Genomic DNA, 11,312 nt, shown 5'->3' with positions numbered 1-11,312 from the left:
CCTTGGGTGCCCACTCTCCTCGTCCTTTGTGAACCCAGAGTGGTCCTCCCCCACCCCCCTCCCCGAGGTCACCTGGGGTGGTGGCCCTACCAGTTTGGCCTGGGATCTCCCAAGGTCTTAAGGGTCAGGTGGGACCTGGATTCCCTGGACATTCACTAATCTTGTGACACTTGGCAGTCAGGCCACCTTCTTGAGCCTCAGTTTCTTCGCCTCTAAAATGGGGCTAATGACCTGTCTGGACCCTAACGCCTTCTGCACGTGGGTCCCAGAGTCCTGGGGGCACAGGGTTCTCTGGGAGGCCTGGTAGACAGGGCCTCGCTGGCAGTCAGGTCACCCGGTTTGCCACGCTGGGTCCAGTATCCGACCCCGCCACCTCTCCCACCTCCTGCTCCCCCAGCCCCCAAACGTGGAATGGGGAGGGAGAAGCCCAGCCTGGGCTCTGGGGCAGGAGATGGAGCCTGGATGGGCCGCCTGAGTCCCTGGAGGCCCAGGGAACGTTGCTGGGAAAAGGAATCTGGGTCTGATTCAGAGGCAAACAGATTGTTCTTTTGATTAAAGCCACAGTGGCAGAGGCCAGAGCAGTGCTGGACTCCGCGCCATCTGCAGGGAGGCCAGGCAGGGTCTGGCTCTCCTCTGTGGGCCCAAAGCTGCAGTCATGCTGCTGGCCGGAGCGCTTTGGGGCTGTTCTTGGGGGCATCATGCTTCTGGGGGCTGGGTGGGGGTGCTGAACATCCTGTCCTGTGCTCGTCTTCCTCCCCCACCCTGCCTCCCTAAATCCCTCACTCATACTTGGTCACCTCTCCCATCCCCCTCAGCATCCCTTTTTTCATTCCATCCTCACAGCCAGTCCTAATAACAACAGTAGTAACAGTAGCTGCTGTTCATAGGGTCTTCCTATCTGATGCTCAGCCTGCCGACCTTTCCATTTAATTCCCAGGAGAGCCCTATGGGAAAAGGCTGATTATTCCTGCTTCACAGATGAGGAAACTGAGGCAGAGAGAGGCTCAAGGCATACACAAGAGGCAAATAGCAGAGCTGAATTCTAACCCACAGCAGTGGGTGCCCCTGGGTACACACACTGCCCTGCAGGTCCCAGGGGCTTCCACCCTTCAAGATGCAAAGACAGGTGACTCCTTCTCTTTTCAGCAGCGGGAGACTCGCATTCAAGGCTGCCTGAGCCTGTGGTCAGGTTCATTCCCCTGCTTGGCAAGGTTACCTCCCTTTGTAAGCACCACTTGGAACAAGATCTCTATACCTTCCCCAGGAAGAAGGAAGAAACCACTGGATGCCAGCCATAGGAAGGACCCTAAGGAAGAAGGTTTGATCCAGAGGTTTTCAGACACTTTTAGCCATAGAACTCCATTTTAAAGTGCATTGTGACTCAGAAGCTTATTTAAAGCAAATAAAAATGTTGCTTCCCCCCCCCCCCCCCACCTCCATGATACCTCCCCTGAGCACCTACCACACCTCCAGGTGGGACAGTGAGGCACCGAAGGGTTGATGTGGGGCCTGAGGTCTCACTGGCTCCAAGCAGGATCTAAGCCTTCCCACACCTGCTCTGAGCTAAGACTGGCTTGGAAGAGGGCAGGTCCAAGGGGGACGTGGGGTCCAGCTGCTGCCACTTACCGACTGTCCAGCACCTCTTTCCCACCTCTGCCGCTGCTCCTGGGGGAAGAAGAGTATCCCGGACAAGGGACTGCAGCACCAGCCCCGGTGTCAATGTCACCTCGGCAGGTGCCAGGCTTCCTGCAATGGAAACCCAGGAAGTGCACTGGATAAGAACACACGCCCTTTGTCTGCCAGCTCAGAGACTCTGCTCTCCTCCTCCTGTCCTACCAGCCTGGAGCAGCTTTCTCCTAAGCCACTGAGCAAAAAAGATTCAATCTATCGCGGTCACGACAGCTGAGACACTATAGAAGAACTATATACACTGGAAGAACTGATGCCGAAGCTCCAATACTTTGGCCACCTGATGCAGAGAGCTGCCTCATTGGAAAAGACCCTGACGTTGGGAAAGATTGAGGGCAAAAGGAGAAGGGGACGATAGAGGATAAGATGATTGGATAGCATTACCGACTCAATGGACGTGAGTCTGAGCAAACTCCACGAAATGGTGAAGGACAGGGAAGCCTGGTGTGCTGCAGTCCATGGAGTCACAAAGAGTCAGAAATGACTGAGAGCCTGAACAACAAGTTGAGACCCTGGATGGCAGGGGAGGTGGGTGAGAGGTTGGAGAGCAAGATCTAGGGCAGTGGGGACATTTGCTGCTGTCCAGTCTGCTGGGGAACACGGCACCTCCTACCCAAAGAGGAGTTGAGCACCTACTGTGTGCTCAGCTCGAGTCATGGAGCCCCCAAGAATCAAGTCAGATGTAATCAGTCCCGGTATTCACAGGGGCTTCCCTGGTGGCTCAGATGGTAAAGAATCCGCCTGCAATGTGGGAGACCTGGGTTTGATCCCTGGGTTGGGAAGATCCCCTGGAGGAGGGCATGGCAACTCACTCCAGTATTCTTGCCTGGAGAATCCCCATGGACAGAGGAGCTTGGTGGGCTACAGTCCATGGGGTCACAAAGAGTCGGACACGACTGAGTAACTAAGCATAGCATAGAACAGTATCCACAGGGGAGATCAGTGCATAACAATCTTTTTGTTTGTTTCTTTTGGCTGTACCACGCAGTTTGTGGGATCTTAGTTCCCTGACAAGGGATTGAACCCTGGCCACTGCAGTTAAAGCACCTAGTCCTAAGCACTGGACCGCCAGGAAATTCCCAATGAAAATTAATACGATGATTACCAGTGATGTGTGCTATAGAGGAATGAGCAAGAGGCTAAGACAGAGAAAGGGGTGTAGGTGGAAGTAGGCCTCTCTGGGGGGTGACATTTAAGCTGAGATGAGGAGGAACCAGCCACAAGAGGAACAGGGGAGGACATTCCAGGGAGAGGAAGGCAGTAAGAAAAACACAGGCTTCGAGGTCAGACTTAGGCTTAACTCCTGGCTCTCTGGTGCTGGCTGTGATCATGGACAAGTTCCTCCCCTCCCAAGGACCTGTTTCCTCACCTGTAACATGGGGCAGCTGGACTGGATATCCTTGGGTGGGGACATGAATGCTTCCCTTTGCAGAGCTGCTGGGGACAAGGCAGCCCAGGGCCCGGCCCAGAGTTGCTGTCCCACCAGTAGTAGTGTTGGCTGTTCCCACATCACACTTGCCTGGTTTCCAGAACTCTCAGCTCACAGGGTCCCTTTGCTCTGAAGCTAGATCTGAGAACAGTGACAAGCCTGGGGAGAGTGACATGGAGCTGTCCTCCTTGCTCTCATTCTCCTCTGGAGCTCGCTAAGCTGCAGCCCCCATGGAGCCAGAGACCCCAGGGAAGGAAAGTATCCTTTGGTCCAATTGCCTTTCCCCTTGATAGGCTCGACCTGAGCCAGGTCAGAGCTGAGCTGTCAGCCCCAGCCTAGGGATGCACACTTGTGAAGCTGCATGAAGTTATGTATCTGGGTTGGGATTGTGGTGTGGGGGGGTGGGGGGAGGGGTCTATTCCTTGGCAAACAGCCTCAGAAAACCCGTGGACCTTCCAGTCCTGGCTTCTTGCCCCTGTCCCTCCCTCCATCCTCCACTCTGTCTGTATGAAGTTAGGTCAGTTCAACACTTATTCCTGGATCCCTACTGTGTGTAGGGGCTGTGCTAGGGGCTGGCAGGGATGCAGCAGTACAGAGAAGTGGGGCCTCCTCACACTGTAGCAGGGGCAGGCTGCAGCAGGGGCAAGCACAGATAGAGGTAACATCAGTATGTGTGAGTGATTCCAGCTCCGTCACTTGCCAGTCTGTTACCTTGGGCAAGTCACTTCTCTCTGAGCCTGTTTTCTGTTGTAACTCTGGGATGGCAGTACCTTCTTGTGGCTTCACTGTGAGGATTTGTTGGGATGAATGTGGATAAACTTGCCTGATGCTTAGTAGGTGTTTAGGTGAGTTCCTTTCCTTTTCCTATCATATAGAGGACAGAGGTTTGGATATCATAGTAAGATGGACAAAATGCTGAAGGTAAGGAAGACTTGGTTTCGCTCAAGAATCTAACAGACATCATGGTTCCTGTCAGCTAGCATCCCTTTCCTAGATTCTGGTAATAGCACCCAATTTCTGTTTGGAAAACCTCACCCCTACTTTCAGTTCCTGGCTAGAAGTATGTAGAAAGAGGACTTCTTTTTCCCAGGCTGGCAGGATGCAAGCTTGGCATGATTTCTGCCAACACTTGGACCAAGACAGAGGACAGCAGAGCAAAGATGATAGAGAAAGAGAATAACTGATTTCATCACTTAAGCTGCTAGATCCAGCCGTGCCTGAAAGCCCTCCCACTGGATCTCTGGAGCCAGTGCATCCTCTTTTTTCTTGATTTTTCTTCAACCAGTTAAAAACTATTTCTGTTGCTTATAGCAGAGTCATGAGGCATACTGGTGACACTTCATGAATCTTGATCACTCCCTTCCTCCCAGCAAACTCTGCACTAGTCTCAGCACTTTTGAGAAGCCTGTTCCAATTCCTCCAGGTGTCAGGAGTCACGTCAATCCTACAGATTCACCTCAAGGATTCTGAGTGGAACCAATATGCTTTACCCACTGTGATTTACTACTCTCTGTCTCCAGCAGCCAGCACAGTGCTTGTCACTTTGTAGGGTCTCAGTAATTTAAATACAATGCATGAGTAGGAGGAGAGGGTCTTAAAGTAGCTGCATATGCAAAGTTAGTGAGCCATTAAGAATTTGGGCTTTGGAGTCAGACCCACTTGAATTTGGATCTTGGCTCCTCCATTTATAAGCTCTGTAATCTTGAGCAAGTCAATTTAAAAAATCATGTAATTAATTTTGGCTGCATCAGGTCTTAGTTGTGGCAGACAGGCTTCTCTCTAGTTGTGGCACAGGCCCAGTGGTTGCTGGGGACTTAGTTGCCCTATGGCATGTGGTATCTTAGTTTCCTGACCAGGGATCAAACCTGCATCCCCTGCACTGGAAGGTGGATGGATTCCTAACCCCTGGACCACCAGGGAAGTCCTCCTTGAGCAAGTCATTTTAATTTCTCTGAACTTTGAGTTTTCTCCAGGAAGATACAGAAAAGAACAATCAACTCCTCACAAGGTTGTCCTGAAGGCTGGGGGAAAATAATGCAAAAAAATAGGCAGCACAGGGTTATAAATCCTTATGTGTGTGTGCTAGGTCACTTTAGTTGTGTCTGACTCTTTGCAATCCTGTAGACTGTAGCCTGCCAAGCTCCTCTGTCCATGGGATTTTCCAGGTAAGAATACTGCAGTGGGTTGCCATGCCCTCCTCCAGGGGATCTTCCCAATCCAGGGATTGAACCTGTGTCTCTTACATCCACCTGCATTTGCAGGTGGGTTCTTTACCGCTAGTGCCAGCTAAATCCTCATGCAGTTCTTTGCAAATAAAATGCAAATATGCATCATCTCTCTCCACCTGGGGAGCAGTCTGGTGGACAGGATGAGGGAGGCGGGAGACCTCTTCATTTCCTTCCTCCCTGAGATCCGTTCCTGCCTTTGCCACTTGAGCCCGTGTCTCCTTCCTGCTCCTCTTACTCAACTGTGTTCATCGACTTCACATCAAGAGGGCTTCCCCAAGACTGATGTGGGGGCAGGGGGCACAGCACTAGAAGTCAGGCTCTGGTCTGAGTGCCCTACCTCCTTCATCCCGTTCGGTCCTCTAAACAAATGGAGAAGCTGAGGCACAGAGAGTAACTTGTTCAAGGTCATCTCTGTTAGGAAGCTTCATTTAAGCCTACACAGTCCAGCTCCAAACCATTTTAACTGAACAGCCCAAGTGTGTAGTGTTAGTCACTCAGTAATGTCCGGCTCTATGCGACCCCACAGACAGAAGCCCACCAGGCTCCTCTGTCCATGGAATTCTACTGGAGTGGGTTGCCATTTCCTTCTCCAATGTGTGTAGGGAAATTTTCAAAAACCACACAGGGAGTAACTGAACCATAGTTATAGTTACATGGAGTTCCGACTCTCAGACCCCAAGCCCGTGTTCACACAGGCCAGGCAGGCCCAGCCTCCAGACCTGACTGTGACAACAACGTCTGGCTCTTAATCCCCTCCTGGTCCAGGGTCCTGAGCTGGCTCTGGCTGGACCCACTGGTTCCCACGGCCAGGCCTCCGATAAGCAACTCAGCATCGGCTTCAGAGACAGTGGGAAGTGTAGGGTGGCCCATGGTAGGGCTTGAGTCTTAGTGGGCTGGAAAGGCCCCTCCTTGGCCCGGGCTTTGAAAGTCAGAGCCCCTTCTGTCAACAGGGGAGGACGTCCTGGTTTCACTCACTTGGGAGTGTTCCCTAAATCTCCCCAATCCCTCAGCTGCTTGCCAGCGCCAGGCCCCCACTGACCCCAGGCCCTTCCTTGAGCTCCCACCCCTGGCAGCATCTGTCCAGTGCTCCACCGCTCTCTCTGGCCGTGGGAATCCAATCCTGAGACCCCTCCTAACTGAAGTGTAACATGGCCTAGGCCCTGCTACAGCCCCCAGTTGACCTCCTTACTGTTCTCCCCCCTGGAGGTAGGCTTGTGTTGCTGGTCTTGTTTAGTTCCTAGGTTGCGTCCGACTCTTCATGACCACATGAACTGTAGCCTGTCAGCCCCTCTGTCCCTGGGATTTCCCAGGCAAGAATACTGAAGCGGGTCACCATTTCCTTCTCCAGGGGATCGTCCCGACCCAGGGATCGAACCCACATCTCCTGCAATGGCAGGCAGCTTCTTTACCACTGAGCCACCAGAGAAGCCCAGAGGTAGGCTTACTGTGAAGTTAATGAAACTTCTGCTCAGTTCCCTAACTCGCATGGCCCCTATGAGAGCTGACAGTCTCTGGGAGTTATGAAGTGGTCCAGGAGGGAAGGGCAGCTAGGTTACACTCAGGAAACATCTTCCTTTTAAGTGTTCCTGCCAAAGTGCCCAGAGAGATGTCAGGAGAACTGACACAAGTCTCTACAGTTCCAGTAATTTATCTTGCTTTTCTTTCTCAACCTCAATTTTCACTTACATACAAATTTTGTACTCTTCTTCCTAAAAGGGACCCTTAAAATTGAATTAGCCCTGCTCTTATTTACTTTATTTGGCTGTGTTGAGTCTTAGCTGTGGTGTCCAGGCTCAGTTGCATATGAGATCTTAGTTCCCTGACCAGGGGTTGAACCCTTGTCCCTGAGTTGGAAGGTGGATTCTTAACCACTGGACCACCAGGGAAGTTCTGGATTTGCCCTGCTCTTACTCCTTACAATCCAATCTCCAAGCAGGCTAGGCCATCTCACTAAAGCAGCATGTGGTCATCACAGGCCCGCACCCTTTCTGTGGCTCCCGATGGTCTTGGGGAAATGCCAGACCCCTCCCCTGTCCTGGTGATCTGGCCCCAGCCTGCCTCCGTAACTGCATCTCCCACCACTGTGCCCTTTGCCCCCTCTGCTCCTGCCACGCTGACCCCTCCTCCATCCCGCAAGCCACTCAGAAGTCTTAAGACCTACCTGGGCTACACCACCACCCCCGTGGCCTTGAAACTCCCCCTCAACCTCCAGGACTTGGTTTCTGTGGCTCTTTCTCAGCAGGGCCTCCCTAAACCTCAGACCAGGTCATAACACTGGATCTTCCATTGATGACGACCCCACCTGCGTGAGGTAACCCTGCCTTGTCCCTAGAGGCCCCCACTTCATTCACCCACTGTTCAGGCCCAAAAGCTAGGAATTCCAGGACTCCTCGCTTCCTCTCAAGCTCACATCTAATTGACCAGAGTATCTTATCAGCTTTTCAAAACATGTTCAGAACCCAACCAGTCTGGCCACCTCCATGGCCACCACCTTGGCCCAAGCCCCAGCCTCTCACCTGGGTTATTCCAAATGTTTCAAAAGCTGGTTGACTGTTTCTATACGGTCTACTCTAAAAAGAGCATGGAGGGGAATCTTCTAAAAATTTAAGTCAGATAATGTAACCTCCGTGTGCAAACCCTCCATTGTCTGCTCATCACAGGAGAATGAAGTCCTAATGCTGGCCTTGGCCCTGAGCGATCTGGTGCCTGCCCACCTCCGTGACCTCCTTCCTGCCACTGCATCCTGTGATGATCTAGCTATGCTAAAGTTCCTGCTGTTCCTAGATTCTCCCAGCTGGGTCCCACCTCAGGGTCTTTCCCTGTGTTGTTCTCTCAGTCTGGGGTGTTCCTCCCTCAGCTTTCTTCTTCGCCAGTCCTCCTCAAAGAAGGTCTTCTCAAAGAAGCCTTCTGGGGAAGGCAGCTTCTAAAACAGCCCCTGAAGACCCCTATCCTCTGCCATGACCTCAAGTAATCCCTTCTTTTCAAGAGTGGGCTAAACGCAGCCACTTGCTTCTAACCAACAGAATACAGCAAAAACACTGGGATGTTGGTTTTAACACTGGTTTACAAAGATGGTGACTTCTGTCCTGCTCTGTCTTCTGTCTCCCTCACTTGATTGCTCTAAGGGAAGCTGGATGCCATGTTGTAGGTTGCCCTGTGGAGAGGCCCATGTGGCAGAGGGAGACTCTGGCCAACCATCAGAGAGGAACTGAGCCTCTTGGCCCGATAGCCCATGAGAAACTGAATCCTGTCAACAACCAAGTAAGTGAGCCTGGAAGTAGACGCTGCCCCAGTAGACACCACAGCCTTGGCCGACGCCTGGACTGTGGCCAGTGAGAGACTCTGAGCCAGAAGATTCAGCCAAGCTGCACCTGGATTCTCAACCCACAGAAAAAGTGAGACAGTAAGTATCTGTTGTTCTGTTTAAAATTTTTTTTTAATATTTATTTATTTGGCTGCCTCAGGTCTTAGTTGTGGCATAGGTGATCTTCTATCTTCGTTGTGGCCTGTGTGACTAGTTCCCTGACCAGGGATTGAACCCAGGCCCCTTTGCACTGGAAGCACAGTCTTAGCTACTGGACCACCAGGGAAGTTCCCTGTTTTAAATATTTTTATCTATTTATTTGGCTGCACCGGGTCTTAGTTACGGCATGCAGGGGTCTTTAGTTGTGGCATGCAAACTCTTGTTGTGGCATGTGAGATCTAGTTCCCTTACCAAGGTTTGAACCCTGGTTCCCTGCATTGGAAGCATGGAGTCTTAGCCACAGCCCATAAGAGAAGTCCCAGTGTTTGTTCTTTTAAGCTGCTAAATTTGGGGGTCATTTGTTATGAAGCTTTTGATACCAAATATATCTTCCCTAGCCCTCCATCATTCTATCCCCTTACTAGCTTTTTTTTCCTTTTTTTTTTTTTCTTGCAGCACTTTCTACTTGTGCATCTTGCTCCCGGCCCAGAGCCTTGCCCCATGCAGATGTTCAGTAATGGGGAAAGGAATGAAGGGGCAGCCAGAGGGACAATGCCATAGCTCAGAAAAGCCACAGGTTGGCAGGGGTGTTGCTTAGGAGCGAGGAGGCAGGCCTACCCCAATCCCAGGTGGTCCAGAGGCTACCTTCCCCTCTTAGCAGGAACTGGGGCTCTGCTCTCCCACCTCTTCAGGAGGATGCTGGTCAGAGCCCAGGATCTGGTATCTCGTGGTCTGGGGCCTAACAAATTTAGCTTCCTGCTCCTGTTCCAGATCATACCTTCTGGATTTCTTCTGCCCTCCGGACTTCAGGCCTATTTCTCTTTATTTGGTATGCCTCAGTAGAATGATCTGATTTTTATACCCATGTCAGACTTCTCACAAAAATAATTTAATAGATAAGAAAAGAATCCTTTTTCAGCTCACATGGCTCACTTTTTATTTGGAAAACAGTCCCTGTGCCCATAAAAAGGAAAGGGTCGCCAAGCCCAGTCTCCTCCCAGCCCTGTTCCCACCAGGTCACAGGCAGAGTGTGGGGCTGGGAGGCTGGGGAACCTTCCAGGAAAAACATCAGGCCCGAGTTGGAACCCAGTTGTCCAATCTGGGTCTGGCGAGGGGCTGGCCCTGTGCCCACCTAGACTGGCCCATTTCCTCCTAGACTAGGGCAAGTTTCCTGCCCAGAGGGAACAAGCACATTCCCAGGCAGACGGAGGCTGGGTCCTGTACTGGGGGAGGGGCATCCACAGGCACTTCCCCACCTCAGATACCGAGTCTGCAATGTGCCTCCTGGGAGCAGGATGGAGAGCAGGGGATCAGAAGTTGGGCTAGAGCTTCTGAGTTCAAGGAATGAGCTGGTCCAGCCTGGGGCCAGTCGGTTCCTCGATCTCCAGTGCACCCAGGACAGGGAGTAGAATCCTAGGCTGGACTCTGTCTGCTCCAAAGCAGTAGCCTTTGGGTGACCAAAGGCCTCATGGTGGCCTTTGCTGAGAAGTTCCATCAGAACCTGGAATCCTCCAAGAACCTTCTCCAGGTCCCGCCTCCTCCCAGGTGCTTCCCCTGCCTCTCCCAGACAACCGGAACCTCACAACCTGTTTGGGAGTCCCTTGGCTGGGAGTCTCCTTTGCCCTGTGAGGTCTCTCCTGGCAAAGGACCCCTGAGTTGGGGCCCTCAATCCCTATGGATGCAAACTGCCCTGTGGGCTGGGTACCTGGACCAGGAGATCATAGGTATGGTACAGCCTCAGGTTAACTTGGACAAAAAGTGGTGGGAGCCACATTCCAGAATTTACCAGGAATGGACCTGCCATATTTACTATGCCCAACTCTGTTAACTTCCCTGGCCCCAATTCTTCTACAAGAAGTGAGGAGCAGGGAGCATGCATGGCACTTAAACTCTGGATGTCAGGCTACCCGAATTCAAATCCTGGCTTTGCCACTAACTAGCTGTGTTCCCTTGAGTAATTTCCTTAACCTCTCTGAGCCTTGGTTTCTGAATCTATAAAAAGCAGTAACAGTACCTGCCTCTTGGGGCTGACGTTAAAATGAAATGAGATAATAAAGATGCTTAGCACAGTGCCCAACAGATGATAGTTGTTCTTCTGCTAGGTTCAGAGAGGGGCAGTGGCCTACTGAAGGCCACACAACAGGTAAACAGAGTTGTTGGTGCCTAACTTTTCTTCCACATACTCTTTGGCCTTCATGAGCTGGGCCCTGAGGGGGATACAAGGCTGAAAACAGCTGAGATAGGAAGGATCCCCATGTAAGGGTCAGAGGTGGGGGACCCAAGGGCATCAACAGAGGCCCAAGCATCATACCCCCTCCCAGGTTTCTCAACCTGGGATGGGACATGCCCAACCAGGATGTCTTGGGCATCCTCCACCCAAGACAGGCAGGGGGTCCTAGACCATCTGCCCATCCATGCCACTGCATCCCTGTCACCTCTTCAGCCACCTCCACATCAAATTCCTGAATCCCAGGGAGCCAGCTAGGCACACATCCCAGGAGCC

The sequence above is a fragment of the Odocoileus virginianus genome, chromosome 11 (assembly GCF_023699985.2).
Source record: "Odocoileus virginianus isolate 20LAN1187 ecotype Illinois chromosome 11, Ovbor_1.2, whole genome shotgun sequence".
In the NCBI taxonomy this organism is placed as follows: Eukaryota; Metazoa; Chordata; class Mammalia; order Artiodactyla; family Cervidae; genus Odocoileus; species Odocoileus virginianus.
The sequence above is the reverse complement of the archived record's forward strand: the minus strand, read 5'-3'. Positions refer to the sequence as shown.